The sequence below is a fragment of the Lagenorhynchus albirostris genome, chromosome 4 (genome assembly GCF_949774975.1).
Source record: "Lagenorhynchus albirostris chromosome 4, mLagAlb1.1, whole genome shotgun sequence".
In the NCBI taxonomy this organism is placed as follows: domain Eukaryota; kingdom Metazoa; phylum Chordata; class Mammalia; order Artiodactyla; family Delphinidae; genus Lagenorhynchus; species Lagenorhynchus albirostris.
In genome coordinates, this window is record NC_083098.1 from 92,033,706 (window position 1) to 92,051,706 (window position 18,001).

General features: G+C 37.6%; 1 protein-coding gene across 2 annotated transcripts in view; it reads right to left on the reverse strand.

Annotated features, from left to right (window-relative positions):
- The window catches only part of PCDH7 (protocadherin 7), a 448,326-nt gene that overhangs the window by 291,842 nt on the left and 138,483 nt on the right, over positions 1–18,001 (reverse strand). The gene's annotated exons all lie outside the window — the stretch shown is intronic.

Consider the following 18,001-nt stretch of genomic DNA (forward strand, 5'->3'; position numbering starts at 1 on the left):
TACTATTGTCACAAAACACTTCTTAAAACTTTCATAATGCCCCTCAATTATTACTAAGGAGACTTTCCATGGCGGAAAAAAAAAAAAAAGATGAAAACAAGAAAGTGTTAATATCTGTCAGGGCTGGGGCAAAATATATTACAAAATATATGTCGTAGGTAAAAGACTTACAACCTGTTTTTCAAGTAAATACCTGCCCTGTGCGGTCTAAACTAAGTTTTAATTTTAAACTATAGCTCTTAACAAATGTACCTCAAAATTTGATTGCAATATTATAATACAAATGTACAGTATTATAACAAAGTATCCTTCAGAATGTGTTAAGCATAATGGCTGTATCCCCACTACTATCTACACAATCTTTACTTTGGAACATTTTTGGATCTTAAATACAAAAAGGTAATAATAAGAACAGTTGTTTTAACTTCTCACATCCAATGCACATTAAGCCCAAAATAAATATAAATTTAATATATCACATACTTGGCATATGTTTACTGCAACTTTGCCTATAAATAATTTCCATTCTGCTGTGCTTTCCTATTCCTTAGATGCAAAAAGATAAGAATACTAACACTATAGGGTGATATTAATGCATACTGCAATCTGTTACCTTTGCTGGCTGATACACTTGTGAGTCACCCAGGGTGAAGTGGAGGGAAGGTAATTGAAATTTCCTGGGACTGACACTCTTCACAGACATCACCGGGGACACCTTCAGTACTCACGGATGTTACAGGCATACTTGGTTAGAAATCACAAATGCTCCTGAGAGAACAACAGACCTCAGAAACTACTTACATAACTGTTAGACAGCATACACCTTAAAATCAGGGAAACTAATTTTCACCCTCCCTCACAGGACAGAAGAGAACATTCACAGGCCCTGTTGAGATTAACAACCTCAGGTCTAGCCAGACTCAGGACTACAAGCCTTCTTAATAAATCTTTGCTGAATGAATAAACAGTAACTATGTGTACAAGATACATAGAAAATTTAATTAACACATTCATCTTTAAGTAAAAAAACCTTAAGATAAGAACCAACAAAGCAGGTATAGATTCAGATGAGCCTCCATCACTTCCACATAAATTCAAAGGGAACCTGAGTGAGTCCAGTGCTGAGACTTTTTTGGTTTATTTGTGTAGAACAGGCTTATGCATTAATGTAGAGAGAAGGGCAACAGAACACTCTGGAAAGTAGAAAAGAAATTAGAATCATTATTGTGATTCTGCTACAAAGGGAATGCAGAAGCTTAGACTACTTGCTTAGATGCACCAGTCTTTCTCTAAAGAGCCTGTGTTATGAATTGAATTGTCTTCCCAAAATCCATATGTTGAAGTCCTAAACCCCAGCACCTCAGAATGTGACCTTATTTGGAGATAGGGTCTTTATAGGGGAAATCCAGTTAAAAGGAGCATGTGAGGGTGGACCCTTATTCAGTGTGATTGGTGTCCTTTTAAAAAAAGGGAAATTTGGACACAGAGAGATATGCATACAGGGAGACTACCATATGAACAGGAAGATGGCCATACAAGCCAAGGAGAGTGGCCTGCAACAGCTCCTCCCCACACAGCCTCAGAAGAAACCAGCTCTTGAATTTGGACTTCTAGCCTCCAGAACTTTGACAGAATACCTGTCTGTTGTTTAGGACATACAGCACAGTACTTTGTTACAGCTGCTCCAGAAAACTAATACAGTCTCTAACTCTAAAATACTATGATCTAGAGGAGGGTAGACTTCAACAAACCTGGGAAAAAATCCTACTGGATGTGGACTGGGAAAAAAACATGTGTGCATTTGGGGGATTTGTAATATACCAAGTCTGAGAGCAAGCAGAAGCAGTAATATATATTCAGGAGACACAGTAAAAAAAAGAAATAATATTAATTTTAATTAAAATCTCCAAAGGCTATAGCTGAAGAGCAAATGCTAAATGCTTTTAATGAGGCTGAAGTAGCCAAGTAATGGGCTCTGCTATGGGAGAAAAGGGGGAGGGAGCCACCAAGAGAATCAATATTAGAAGATTGTTAAAGAGTCACAATGTCTCTACATGAAATAAACAATAATGGCATCTTTTTCCCAAGTTCACTATTTAACATTCTGGCTGAAACAACTAGGAACTTTCTGAATCATTAAATAGTTTTCAAATACTATTAAAGTTATTTCCACTTTTATTCTTTAAAATTTAAAACAAGTCACCAAATATAAATAAGTAACAAAAACACAAAAGTATATTTCTATTGATTTGAATTTATCCAAACCAGTGTAAGGTGGCATTTACAGTATGAACATGGAGGCATATCACATGTCATAGTCAACATAAAGAAATTAAAATATCAATTTTAAGCTGAACCTCATGACCCCGTGAATATATTGCAAGACAACCAATTGAACAATATGACCCACATTTCCTCTCTAAGGAAAAAGAGAAACTAGCTAGATGATCATTGTAATTAGTGCTCTGCAAGTAGTTCTCATTATTTAGAAATATGTATTTACAAATTGAATTTACATGTTTAAGTTACTAACAACAAAAGTATAAGTATTTTAATTTGTAATTTTCTATTTTACTACTCTGATTCTAATTCTGTATTACTACTCTTTCTTCTGAAAAATCTTCATCATTATTTGTTTCCAAAAGAACAAGGCAAGTTTCAGAAAATCATTAAGTTAATATAACCAAGTAAGATACAGTAGCCATGTGATTATTCTCTGCTACAGAGTTAAGAAAACTTCTCAAGTATACGTTAGTAACATTTTGATAACGTCAAAATGTTATCCAATTTTATATATTCTTTTAATCGAAAGAATTTTTAAGATGGTGTTCGAATCCTCAGATGTAATAGATAAATATTTCATACCAAAGTTGGCTCTAAAGCAGGATTCTACTTATTGAATTTCATTTTCCTTTTAATTCTTATTGTAATGTGCAAATAACTTCAGGCATAGTGCGAATGGAGGACAGAGTGGTTGCCTGAAGAGTCTGATGCTTTTGTTCTCCCTTGTTGAGTAGAAATAGTATAGAGAATAAAAGAGAAACCATCCTTTCATCCTAATATAACTGATAAATCCGAAAAAGAAATCACTTAGGCCTGAATAATCATAATGTATTCATATAGTTCTCTCGATATAAATTCAGCAAAACTAAAATTCAACAATACATCCTATTGCTGAGTAAAAAGAGAAGCCAATTATAACAATGATGACCAATATGAGTAGGCAATACTTACTGAGTGTTTATTAAGTGCCAGGCACTGGTCTAATTGCTTTACATGTGTTAACTCACTGAATCTTCATAAGCAAGCTAAAAGGTTGACACTACGATTACATCTATTTTAATGATGAGAAAAATGAAGCACAGAGATAGTAAAGAACCTGCCCAAGATCAACACTAGGAAGGGGCAGTCTAGCTTCATAGTTCTTGCTCAGACCCGTTTTGCTATACTGCCGCTGCAAAGAAGACATATATAGACAGCTCCATCTGAATGCCTCCAATGAACTAAGCACTATGTGTTTGATTTACGTGAAATGTCTGTTGATGAGGGACTAGCACTTACTGAGGTTAAGCTGTTCAAGGTCACTGCTGCTCAGTGATGGCAGGAATTTGAATTGATGTGTATCTGAATCCACAGCTGGGGTTCCTTTTACAATATTCACCTCCAGGTTATCAAGGACCATAGGCTAGCACAGCAGTCTGAAAACTACTGCCCACAGGCAAAATCTAGCCTGCCACCAGTTTTTGTAAATAAAGTTTTACTGGAGCTTATATGAGCCTCATTCATTCATTTACTATTGACTGTGGCTGCTTTTCTGCTATAAGGACGGAGTAGAGTAATCGTAACTGAGACTATACGGCCCGCAAAGCAGAAGTGATTGGTTGTCTGGGCCTTTACAAAAAATGTTTGCTGACCTCTGGTCTAGGATGTCCCTAGCTGAGATCTTAGTAGAATTAAAAGAACATTGTTGTGATTATAGTTGCCATCTTTTGTATTTAATTTACTAATAGGTAAAAATTGCTAAAGAAATTAAAAAAAAAAAAAAAAAACTAAGGAGACCAGAATTCCTGCTATGGGTTAAATTGTTTTCCCCATGAAGATGTGTTGAAGTCCTAATCCCTGGTACCTATGAATGTGATATTGTTTGTAAGATAGAGTCTGTGAAGATGAAATCAAGTTAAGACGAGGTCATTTGTATGTACTATAATCTATTGTCATATGATTGCTGTCCTCATAAGAAGAGGACAGCACCAGGGAAGACTGAGACACAGAAAGAGAGCAGCATGTGACGATGGAGGGAGAGATTGGAAAAATGCAGCTGCAAGCCAAAGAATGATAAGGATTGGCGGCCACCACCAGAAGCTGGGAAAAGGCAGGGCAAGATTTCACCCAGAGTCTCTGACATATCACGGTCCTGCTGACAGCTTGATTCTAGATTTTCAGTCTACAGAACTGTGAGGGAATAAATTTCTATTGTTTTGAGCAACTATTTTGTGGCACTTCATTATGGCAGCCCTAGGAAACTACTACAATGCTCTTTAGGATATGCAGAGACAGAGGTTAGCACTAAATTACTTACTCTGAATAGTGTATCACAGGTTACCAGCTGACCATCAACAATTTTTTTTTCTTTAGTAGACTTATAATTGGGAGCTATCCATTCGGCCAGAGACAACATTTCCCTGCCCCCTGTCAGCTTTAGTCAGGGTCAGAAGACTTGTACTCATCAACAGAATATCAGTAGCAGTATAATGACCAAAGTGACTAAGGAAGCAGTCTGCATTCTTCAGGCTGGTTGCAGAGGATCTAGCAGAAGTTTCAAAAGCCCAGGGATGGTGGAGCCACAAGATGGAAGGAGCCAGAGCCCTGGGAATATTCATGAAATAAAACCCTCCCCTCTGCTAACTGATCTTTATGTCAGTGAAAAGTAAAACTCTATTAGGTTAAGCAGTTAGAATGCTTTTATGTTATATCAGCTAATATTACATCAACTTCATTAACTATTAAACACAAAATCTAGTTTGTAGAACTTGAACTCCTCATAGGTGTTACATTATGACGGCCCTATAAAAACCAAATGGGGAAGGACATCACCAATGTAAAGTTCATAGACATATCAACCCAAATTCAAGCAATATTTGCCATCAGCGCAAAGACCACAGAACAGCCATATAAAATATTTGGCAAGAGGACATCCAAACTATGGCTACATGGTGAACAAAAACTGAGTAAACTCAGAATTTTGGCTAGATGTTTAGAGGTAACATGAAGTACAAAATCTAGCAATAAGATTTAGTTGGGGACATCTGGGAAAGAAATGCAGCCCAAAGATCAATGTGATACACAGCCAAGACTGGGCTTGAAGCAAAGTGTGAAACAAGAGGTGAGGATACATGAGTCACAGACAACTCTCCTTCTTGCAAACAATGGTTTCTAAGTGACGCCAAAATGTGATATTTCCGTGGGTGCAGAGAGGAAATCAATTGGTGCTATTTTTGCACCTCCTAGATGAGATAACACATGTTGAGAGAAGTGTCTGTCAAGAATGGGTCTTGAAACCTGCAACTCCATAGAGGCTATTTGTGACTAGGAAGAACATTTACCTGCCTTGAGTAAAGAAAGATGAAATATTAAATGCAAAAATTTCCAAATGAGACATTCTATGCTTTTCCTTTCTTTTTTAAAAAATTAAGTCTACTTGATTATTTTCTGAATTTGCATAAGCTAAACTTTGATTTATGAATTGATTTTTATTGTTTCCTTTGCATGTGATTGCAAACTTCTTTTTTATAATAAGTCCTAAAGAGACTGCAGGTTTATGTCCTGGGGCAGCACGCTACTGTACCATCAGTGGCTATGCCACCATCTTGGAACTGGCATTCTCCCTTGCAATATTTCTGTGCTATCTGACAGAAGGAATCCAAGATTATCACGTTGTTCTCCAACACTAGCTGGGGTTAAAAAAAAAAAAAAGAAAAAAAAGTTGGTAACATCCTTGGCTTCCTTTTGATTTTGCATATTTTTAATTCACTCTTTTCATTTTACTAATTCTTCTTCATATGGATGAACTATTTTTGCAGACAAAAACTCAAAAAGTAAAGTAAAAAATCTTTGAGTGGAAGTCAAACTGTACATCAGAAAGCTAGAGTTACAGATAGAAACATCTGTCAACATATGGCGATGCAGATGCATCGTAACACCTTTGGGTTTGACAGCTTTGCACTGGATGTGCTCTTGGGTAAAAGAACAAATTGCTTTTGTTTTCTTGGATTCTGAAACAACAGGCCTATGCTAGGGATAAAGAATTTTCGTTACTAGATCCTGGCTTTTATCAATCACACTTGCATAAACATAGATTTTTCTTTTCTCCATCAGGGGTCTATCATTTAGTTTAAATGGTTTAAATTCACACAGGGAACAAAAGGATAGAAAAAAAAAGCACATGGAATTGCTGTTACACAAACAGAAGTCTTTAGATAAGCATGATAAAATGGAAAGCACTGAAGTTTCCTCATCAAAGTAGCTACCTCAGAAAATATACAATGGCTGTTCCCAAGTGTTTAGAAAAAGGCAGAGACAATTCAGCAAGGAACTTAAGTCAACAGTGCAATGTTTAAAATTGGAGTTTTGCAAGCTGTACCATTTTGTATGATCCTAACATGCAAATGAACCCAAATCACCATTTCTTCATCTTTAAAATAGCATTATAATAGGGATTAAATGAGGTGATGTATGTAAAACACTTAGCACCATGCCTGGCATACAGGAATTTCGCCAAAAATGGTATCTTGAAAAAGTGAATATTCATAACAGTTGGTATCATTAACTGAAGTCCTAGTTAGTAGTGCATGAATTTTTATTTCTCTCAGAATACATTTCTGACAGCACTATTGAAAAGTAGTGAAAATGATGGATTTTACAAGATGTGTAATGATGAATAATAACTATTAATAATAACTAATATGGCTTCAAATTTGAGCCTTTTCTGGTGAAAGGTTTTGTGACATCCTCTTATAGAAACACCAACACGATTGACAGACCTAAATGTTAACATATATTAAAAATACCATGTGATTTTTAAAGCGCATCTTAATCTGAAACTATATGTTGTTTCATATAGTTTGAGTTTCTCGAAATGAGTATTTCATCTCTGATAAAATTCAAGCAGCTCTTTTGAATAGTCCTACAATCAGACTGAAAAATGAATGCTGTTTTCCCCTCAGGTGATCCATATGGGTGACAGGGCAAAATAGGCATATTCCACATCCCATGCAGTCTGTCTTCCCCTTTCTCACAAGGGAAGTGGCAACACCAGTGAATCACCAAACCTTCCATGGGCTCCTACCGAGTGAAACGCACTGTGCCAGGCTCTCAGATGGATCCACGGATGTATAAAACCTTGCCTTTCCTTCCCCCAAGAAGTTTACAACTTTGATGATAAGACACAGGAGAAAAACATGAAAATATGAATGCAAAAGTTATTGATATGTCAGGTACCATCTCAAAAAAGTCTATTTTCATTGCTTTTAGCTCATCAATTATTTTATTATTAAGTGCCTTGGAGTGTATGACAAATGTTCTAGACTATCACAAAGCACATCACAAAGCATACACATTTTCTCCATGCTTGGATTATATCCTTTAAAAGTCAAACAATTTCCTTGAGGGGGGGACTTTGGGAAATATTAAATTGGCCCTTCACCTCCAGCACCACCTTTCTCCTACCTTAACACACAGAGGCTAATTCTATATGGAATAACTGAATCAAATCAGAACTGAAAGTTCAAACCAGCAATAATTCTTAATCTGTGGTCTGAGTTTCTGGAAAGCTGCAGAGAGAGCTGATCTATGCACCCTTACAGAAAGCCTGGGCTGACATATCAATTTGATCTCTTCACCCTAGGCAAACAGAATCTCTGATAGCAGCAACGGAGGGTGTTAGAAAGACATTTGCCATTTCTACCACATGAATCTTAGTTTTAACTCACACTTAAGGGTATAGTTATATTTCCTGTTCCCCCTTCTGTCTAGCTCTATGTTCTGGGGGAAAAAATTATTGCAAGTTTGCTGCCCTATCAAATGAGAGCCGCATACAGAAACTTCTTTATTAACTGTTGGAGGGCTTCCTCTGTTCTTTTAAAGCCCTATTTCTCTATAAACTATTTTCTTGTTCCAGTTTACCATGTAAGGATTTCAGAGGAGTAAAAACCCATCAAAAAGAACAATACTTTTCTTTTGCCCAAGATACTATTTGTGGAAAGCATTTTCCTTTTATGGCCATGGCTAGAAAGCAAATGATTACTCAGCAAAGCTATCTAAGAAAAATATTCATTTGCTTCATTTCACAGAAATGCAACCTGAAAACCTGAACAGAAAAGTTAGAAAATAGAGTAAATTTGATCTAACATTATAGCCACCTGGTATAAAAATGACTCGATTGAAAATGTCTGCGTCAAAAAAGGGAGGCAGTAGTGTGTGACAGAAAGCATATGGACTTTGGGGTCAAACAGATCTGTTTTTTCCTCAGTTTCAGTCTATTACCTTAAGTTTACAATGTTAATAATAATAATACTTTCTTGGAGATGTTTATAATAATACGTTCTTGAAATCATGTAGATTTCAAAAGTAAACCTGTTAGGTAATAAGTGAAAGTAAACTTCTCTAACCACCCCTCATTAGTCACACGTAAAAAAGGCTAAATTTCCTGATATAGTACTTTAGCATGGAAATACCAGCATCATTTATTTTGCCAAGTAAAGCAATGAGGGTAAAGGAAGGAACTGGAAGGAGTCATATGACACTGAGCAGAAATAGCTCAAGATTATCAGCTAATAACAGAGCTTTAAAAAGGCAAGAGTGGAGTCATAGCATGTTCACTTAACAAATGAGAATTTTTAACTGTACAGCTTCAGGGAACAAAAGAGAGGGAGACCAGGCTGTGTACAAACTTTGTCCAATTTTCCACCCCATGAATATATGCCCCCAAATTTGAGGTGATAGCATTGGATCTGCTCTCTCCTCAGTCATTTTAGTTCCAACCTTCTGCTCAGCATGTGAGGATCTTTCCATGACAAGTGTGATTCAAGGGTCAAATAACACATGGTTTTCCTACAACATATTCTATGAGTATGCCAACTACTTTGGCTGGTACCTAACTTAAGAGTCCATTACTCATCACCAGAGAAAATAACCACTATGTTGGAAAGGCAGAAAGTATGTACAGTTGTATCAGTTCTTTTTTATGAAGTTTTCTAAGGTAATTTTCCTCAAAGTATGATGCCATTGTAAACCACAAAAAATATGTATAAATTATCATTTACTTTCAATGATTGTCTCATGACCTAAATGTCATAGCTATCAGAACTCTACAAGTTGATGTTTAATATGGTTAAAGCAGCCATTGCTCAGACGCTCAGATCCCCTCTGTGATGAAGATGGTCCAGCCTCTGTTTAAGATCCTGAAAGGATGGGCCCTCACTACTTGCCAGGTTTCCCATTTTATTTCTGCATATGCCCTATTTGAATGTTCTAATACTGATCAGAAGCTACTTTTCCTGTAACTTTTAATTATAGTCCTAAATACTACATATTAATTCCTCCTAAACATGACGAATCTTCAAATATTTGAAATTTTAAAATGAAGCCTTATAAACATGCCAAGTCTTATATTCTTCAAGTCAAACATTATTAATATCTTCAACCTTTCTTTGTATGACCCTTTCACCATTCTGAATTCCTACCTCTTAAAAATTATTCCAGGGCTTCCCTGGTGATGCAGTGGTTGAGAGTCCGCCTGCCGATGCAGGGGACACGGGTTCGTGCCCCGGTCCGGGAAGATCCCACATGCCGCGGAGCGGCTGGGCCCGTGAGCCATGGCCGCTGAGCCTGCGCGTCTGGAGCCTGTGCTCCGCAATGGGAAAGGCCACAACGGTGAGAGGCCCGCGTACCACAAAAAAAAAAAAAAAAAAAGATTCCAGTTTTTTAAGTGTATTTTGTCACTTGTTACCTGAGATGCCTAAAAAGAAGCACAGCTGTTGGCTTGAAATTTGGGGAGCTTCCCAGGTAAAATCTGAAACTGGCCTCTGTACACAGAAGGCAAGGAGAGACCAAAGAACGAGGTAAATCACCTCAGGTTGGAAGGTGACAGGTTAAATAAGCAAGAGAACTTACATATGATGCTTGTCTTGGGCAGTGGCAAGACGATGAGTAGATCTCCACGCCCACTTGCCAGAGTCGTAAAAGATTGTACAGGGGCTTCCCTGGTGGCGCAGTGGTTGAGAGTCCGCCTGCCGATGCAGGGGACACGGGTTCATGCCCCGGTCCGGGAAGATCCCACGAGCCGCGGAGCAGCCGGGCCTGTGAGCCATGGCCGCTGAGCCTGCGCGTCCGGAGCCTGTGCTCCGCAACGGGAGAAGCCACAACAGTGAGAGGCCCGCGTACCACCAAAAAAAAAAAAAAAAAAGTGTGACCTTCACTGGGTTCAGTCACATATACTGTCCAGATGGTCTCAACAACACCTTGCTCTCTCAAGACTGCGTCCTTGAAAATGGCACCCGCTGTGGAAACAGTGGGTAGAAAGTACATTTCAAGGATGGAGGTGGGGCTGAGGAGCCTCTGATTGCCTGGGTCCAGCTTTCGGGTCAACCAGAGATCTCGTCCTCTTGGTGACCTCGCCTGACAACAATACAACTAGTAGTGTCTGAGCAATGTGGTACCATCTCTCAGCTCCTATTTCTCATATGCTATAATCTTAATCAAGCACTCTAAAATCAATGGGCTCATTTTGTTGTGAGAGCTACACTCAGTGCTAACTTATGTTAAACTTATAATCACATGCAATTCCTGAAGATTATTTTTATATATGTTGCTCTCAAAGTTTATCTCCCTCATTCTTTATTTGAATATTGCCTTTTAAAAAAGTTTCCATTATCCATATTAAATCACATTTTATAAGACCCCACCCTTAATCCAGCCTGTAAGAACCTTTTGCACTGGTTTGCTTCTAGATGTTTACACATTGGATCAAGCCATGGTATCCTGGTAACCAGGAATGTGGGACAGCATCAGAAGTTTCCTCAGCTGAACTTTGAAAATACAAACTTTTTCCTTCACCGTATAAGACGACTGTTTTGGAGAATACAAAAGCACCTAATTTTTATGGACTGACTTTATTGCGCAATAAACAGTCTGTCATCCATTTATGTTTAACATAGAGTCTATAGCCTGCAGATTCAGGAATGAACAAAAATTAAACCACTTTCCTTAGTAAACTAAGCTCCGTTGACAATATGATTGTATGCTTATGTATGAGTGTGTGTTTTCCAATAATTTGTCTTTCTAATATAAAAGTTAAAGGACTTTTTCATAGTAATTGTTTACTAACTTTGAGTCTACAAATTCCTCTTTTTTCAAGGAAGGAAGAGAATTAATATTGCACTTATGGGTTTCTTTACATGTCTGTCTCTCACTATAAGCCTGAATATCCTGAGAGGTGAGGGAACATGTTTTAATTGGTTTTTGTTTCGAGTGTAATTAATATGCTCCTACTGTAATTAACACATTCCACTGAATGAATAAATATATTAATAAATGAATGAAAAGGTCATAGAATTCAAAATCAATATGGGAACAGAGAGATGGTCTTGGGGTAATTAACCAACTTCCTCTCTGGTTGCAGAATCCCTCTGCCAGTCTTTTGTGCCGCTGTGCTGAGCCAATTACAGATTAATTACAGTGAATTCTTGATTACTGGCATGCGGTCTAGCTGTTTTGTGGATTACCTATCACAACTACTGCTGAACTTATCTGCTGCCCGCCAGCATATGTCTGAGTTACAGTCAGCTTCAGTGATAGCAGCTGCATGCTTCAGGAAAGCACATTTATGTTGATAATTCTGTACAGAATACATAATTATGAAATTCATTCTGGTGGGGGCTGGAGAGAACCAAAAGGCATTCCAAAATAGAATGCAAAGTTTGGTTTTTAATTCCCAAAGTAAATGAGATGACTTGGATAAAGAGGTTCAAACAATTTATCTGTATCTTTCCACGATAGCTTGATGGAGCATAATTAGTATGCAGCCTATTCCTCACCCTGAAACTGGCTACCTGTCTCTGATAACTGATAATAATTGTGCCTTATTTTATTTTATTTTATTTTTTGCGGTACGTGGGCCTCTCATTGTTGTGGCCTCTCCCGTTGTGGAGCACAGGCTCCGCATGCGAAGGCTCAGCGGCCATGGCTCACGCGCCCAGCCGCTCCGCGGCATGTGGGATCTTCCCGGACCGGGTCACGAACCCGTGTCCCCCACATCTGCAGGCGGACTCTCAACCACTGCACCACCAAGGAAGCCCCATAATTGTGCTTTATTAATTCATGCTTTCATCTAACAAATATTTACGAAATGCTACAGTGTACTGGGCAAAATGCTAGGTGTTAGAGATCAAGCATTAGGCAAGAATAAGTATGGTTCCTGCCCTTAAGGAGCTTAAAATTTATTTATTGAAATAGACCTTGTGGTAGGCAAGAATGCCCCCCCAAAGATGTCCACACGCTAATCCCTGAAACGTGTGATTATGTTATGTTACATGTCAAGAAAGAACTGAGGTTGCCGATGGAAGTAAGTTTGCTAATCAGCTGACTTTAACAGAGGCAGATGATCCTGGATTACTTAGGTGAGTCCAGTCTAATCGGATGGGTCGTTAAGTGGGGCAGAGGGTGGCAGAAGAATCAGAAACAGAGAGATGGCATCAGGAGAAAGAATTGATTGGCCATTGCTGGCTCTGAAGATGAAAGGGGACCACAAGAAGAAATGCAGGCAGCCTCTAGAAGCAGAAAAGGCAAAAAATGGATTCTCTCTTAGAGCCGCCAGAAAGAAATGCAGACTTGCCTGACACCTTGATTTCAGCCCCATGAGACACATTTAGGACTTCTGACGTACAGAGTTATAAAACGTAAATCTGTGTTGTTTTGAGCCACTATGTTTGTAGTAATTTTTTGTACAGCAGCAATAGGAGACTAAGACAGACCTTCAATAAATAATCAATCAGATTAGATTTTAATTGCAATTGTATAACATAGAATAAAGACTGCAGAAAATGTTATAAATATGTACCTAGGAAAACTTACCAAAATTGAGGTTTCGGGAAAAGCTTCCCTGAAATTTAAGCTGAGATTTTAGGAAGGAAGATTTCAAACCAAATGAAATGAATGTGGAAGAGATTTGCAGGAACAGAGAATAGCATGTATGAATGATCTGAAGAGAGAAGAAAGCTGGTAATGCTCAAAACCTGAACAGCCTCTGTGGATGATGCAAAGTGATTTTGTGAAGAAGAGGCCTAAGGCAATGCTAGGAAAATAGCTGGAGTTCAGACTATGCACGGTTTTACAGACCATAATACAGACTTTCACCTTTATCCTATGGACAATGGAACTTTCTGAGGGCTTTATACAGGAAAGAGATATAACCAGATTTGTATTTTAAGATCATTCAGACTCATTTTTGGATTACTCACTGAATTGGGAAAGAGAATGTAAACATAGGAAGATTGTGCTGGACACTCATAGCAGTGTAGATGGGAGGCAATGGAGGCTGGTACGGGGGTTAGTACAGCAAAAATGCAGAGGAAAGGATGGACTCTGGATCCCTTTGAGATATGGACTCTGTAGGACTTGGTGATTATTTGGAGGTGGGCTGAAAAAAGAAGAGCTGGCAGCAATGATTCCTAGTCACCAGTATTAACAATGGTTCCATACACTGAGATGAAAAATATGTTGGCAAAGCAGCCTATGAAAAAAGATCAGGGGTTCCTTTGGGAATCTGCTCAGTTTAAGATGCTTATGAGAAATCTATGCAAAGATGGTTAAGAATGTAACTGGAACACTGGCCTTTTTAGTATCCAGCAAGATGGCACATACTTGGCATGTTTGCTGCCACTCCTTAATCAATCTGCCGTTGGCCTCAGAAATCTTCCCAAAATAGTGTTCCCTATAACAATCACCAAATGAAGGAAGTTGGTATTGGGAATAAATTTATTTTCTATCCATGGTCTAGACTATAAGCAGCGGCAAACCTTAAATTGTTATTGGAAATGCTATTAAAAGGAAAAAATGCTAGTACTCACAAGGAAATATTTAAATTATTTTGCCACTTCTCTCCTCTTTTTGTGCTTCCTTCCACTTTTCTATTTGAATTTTATTTTAATGGTTTCCATTAGAGACTTCATCATAATGGGGAACTAATTTGTTGGAATAGATATGTGTCAACATAACTCATTTGAAAAAAAAAAAAAAACTCAGTATATAATCCTAGTGTACTTTACCATCACCACTACCATTCTCCTACACACACACACACTTTCTAAAACAGAAAAACCACTTCCGTTTCTCTTTTAGAATTTCTTTCTTTGGTATCAATAAATTGATTGTGTGTGTGTGTTCTTTAAACCTGAAGATGTTTTGCATCAATAGCTGCTCAAAGCGGTTAAGAATATCTATTTGTATGTTTCTGTATGAAAAAGACATATTTCCTATGAGAATTTTTTTCTGGCTACTAGATTGTAGTCATCTATAGCATACTCTAAAAAATTGAATAATTCCCTTATGCCATTTCCATCACTTTTTACTGAGCACATAATTTTTTATTGGAAGGAGCCTGTGACCATGAGTCCAAATCCCAGAGTCCTGGAGCAGCCACAGCCCCGCTACTAAGTAGCCATTTTCCTTTGGACAAGTCACTTTAAATTTTCCCATGAGTTTCAAAAGTAAAATTAGAGTCTTGCACTAAATAATTCATAAGTATTTTAAAGCCTTAAAATGCTATAAGCTTAATACATAAGATTATAATGTCTTAAGTGTCACTATGAAATTACACACTGCATGTTAAATATGATTTCTCTCAAAGTGCCCAAATAGTACCACGTGTTATTAATATATGGCTGTAGATGCACGGAGTTCAATTGGAGGAAAATTTTTTTTTTTTGGCAGTACGTGGGCCTCTCACTGTTGTGGCCTCTCCCGTTGCGGAGCACAGGTTCCGGACGCGCAGGCTCAGCGGCCATGGCTCACGGGCCCAGCTGCTGCACGGCATGTGGGATCTTCCCGGACCGGGTCACAAACCCGTGTCCCCTGCATCGGCAGGCAGACTCTCAACAACTGCGCCACCAGGGAAGCCCCAGTTGGAGGAAAATTTACCATGATGAGATGGAATAAAGATGATCTGAATAAGGAAAATAAAAGGGGGGAAAAAAGCAGTAGATATACATGTGGACCAAAGGTTCAAAATAGAAGGTCAATAGGTAAATGGAGCATAGTGGAGATGTATGTATTATGGGGAGGGGTGGTTAACATAAATCAAGTCATAAATATCTCTTATTTAACATTAGCTGTTGCGAAATCAAGTCACAGTGGCTAAGCCTATGTTATAGCAGAATCAGAAAGGCTTAAAACAATAGGAGACTATGAAGATGATAAAACTCGAGCTTCTCATGCAATTAAATTTCTGCCTCAGTCCCTGATGTTTGAGGTTATTTTTTATCACAAGTAGCAACAAATTCCTCGTAAACTATACCTATGCTGCAGTAGGAAAAAGAATTATTTTGTCTATCTTTCCATATGATCATGACTCTTATATTTCAAGTTGAACATATGCATTTCCCTATGATTCAATAATTTCACTTTTATTATATACCCAAAAAATGTGTGTATATACACACCAACATACATGCACAAGAATATTTATAGTCATATTAAAATAATGGCTTAACACTGGAAACAACTAAAATATCCATGAACAATTAAATGAATAACAAACATGATAAATTAATCCAATGAAATACTATTCAGCAATGAAAATGGACAATTTACAGCTATACGTGACTTGGATGAATCTCCTAAACATTCCGTGATTTTGAACCAGAAATCAATTTTAAAACAAGAAAATCTAAGAAGTCAGGATGGCAGCTACTAGTGGAGAGGAGGTAGAAGTGATGTTTGGGAAACACATAGTTTACGGAAGGCTAGCCACATTTATTTGTTAATTTATGAGGTACTTATATTGATGTGTTCATTATTTTAATGATTTATTGACTGGTACACTTAAAGTTTGTACATTTTTTTGTGCCAAATGTCAATACAAAATGTAAGCAATGATTTCCAAACCTCACCAATGAGTATATGGAGAAAAGTATAATTAGGTAGAAATCACCATCAGACTTACATTTGAGTCATTCAACAGTCAATATTTAGGAACTCCTATTCATACTGAGAATACTTTAGGAGGCAGAACGCTAGTCCTTGACCAGTAAAAATCTTACAAGCCAGTAAAGGTGAGATAGAGGTAAACAAATGATTATGATACAATGTGATACACATTAGGGAGGGGTTCTCTGCCTGGGAACTACTGACATTTTGGTCTGGGTAATTCTTTATTGTGGGAACCTGGCTTGTGCACTGTAGAATGTATAGCCGTACCATGCCTTCTACCCACTCGATGCCAATAGCACCACTTCTGGTTGTGACAACCAAAAATGCCAGAAAATGCCAAATGTTCCCCTGGGGGTACAATAACCCCTCGTTGAGAACCACTGTATTAGAGCCATATATGGCAGTTTAGGGTTACCAAATGGGGAATAGCTAACTGCTTAATCAGAGGATGAGGCATCATTTTCTGGGCAGGAAACCAATATAATATCTTCTTCATCCCATTAAATTTTGGAGCAAGGGGAAGTTATTCCATAACTACAGGGCAAAAGTCCAATTTCCCTTAGTAGCACTCTAATCCCAGAACACAAATGAACTTTAAGAAAGCTTTAAAAATTGCAAAAGGGAGACATTTATTGGTAATGTTAAAGCTTTCAGGCCAAAACATCTCCCTTATCTGGTTTTAATAAATATGAAAGAATTTATTTTACTCTAGTGTTTCTCTCTTGTATATGACCAGAAAATCATTTATTTACTTATTTTTTCATTTCTTTAACTCACTTTGGGTAATAAGTTCTTATGAATTATGTTTCCATAATCATGTGGTTTGGAATTATACTAAATCAGCCTCATGGTATTATATAAAACCTTTAAAAATGTAGTGCTGCAGATATCAGAATGTCAGGAGAACAAATATTTTCATTTCAAGTAAGAAAGACTAAAATCACTTGGTGCTCTACCTGATGTCACTTATGACCCTTTTGTTGTTTAGCTGAGAAAAACTACTGAGAAAAGAGTAAAAAGCAAGATTTTTCTCAGTGTATTTATTTAAAACCTGCATCAACTAAAGATTCAGCAGAGACGGCAAATTCTAAAGGGACATTTACAATTGCCATAAGATATCTTGGTAAAAACACTGTACAAAATATACTCTCAATTCTGAAACATAATTCTGTGATATCTCACTCTATGTACACTTAAAAGAGGGCTGTTTCAGAGGCAAATTTCTTCATTTCACAATGGCCAAGGCATTAGGATGCAAACCTCTTCTTATACGAATAAGGGTTACCTCAGCATGACTTTATACGTTGCGAGGTACGGATTGCTAAGGGCAAGGAAGTTTTCTGTGGGGAGAATAACATGAGTCTGACAATTCTGGGTCCTATAAAGGAAATATGTTAAGCTACAAAGAATTTCACACTGCTGACATTTCTCTCTGAAATTCTTGGAGAGCCCAGAACAATTTTTGGCCTGCATCACCTCTAGGAATTTCCACTGGGTTTATACACTAAACATCATCACCTTATTACTAATTATTTTCCAGTTTAAAGAAATGTGTCATGGATAAGCTGGAAGACTAAGGATTAGAACTCAAAGGACCTGGGAAGCTAACTAGAGGTACAGCATTGTTTTGACCTGTTTCTTCAACCATAAAATGAGGGCTTAAAGGTTGTCATTTCTACGGACCTTTTCAGCTTTCCTACAAGATAGACCAGACTCCTTTATGTGCCCTTAATAGGATTATATGTTTCCATGCTTAGAATTTATACATAGCTTATAATTTGAAACTAATAAGGACCAA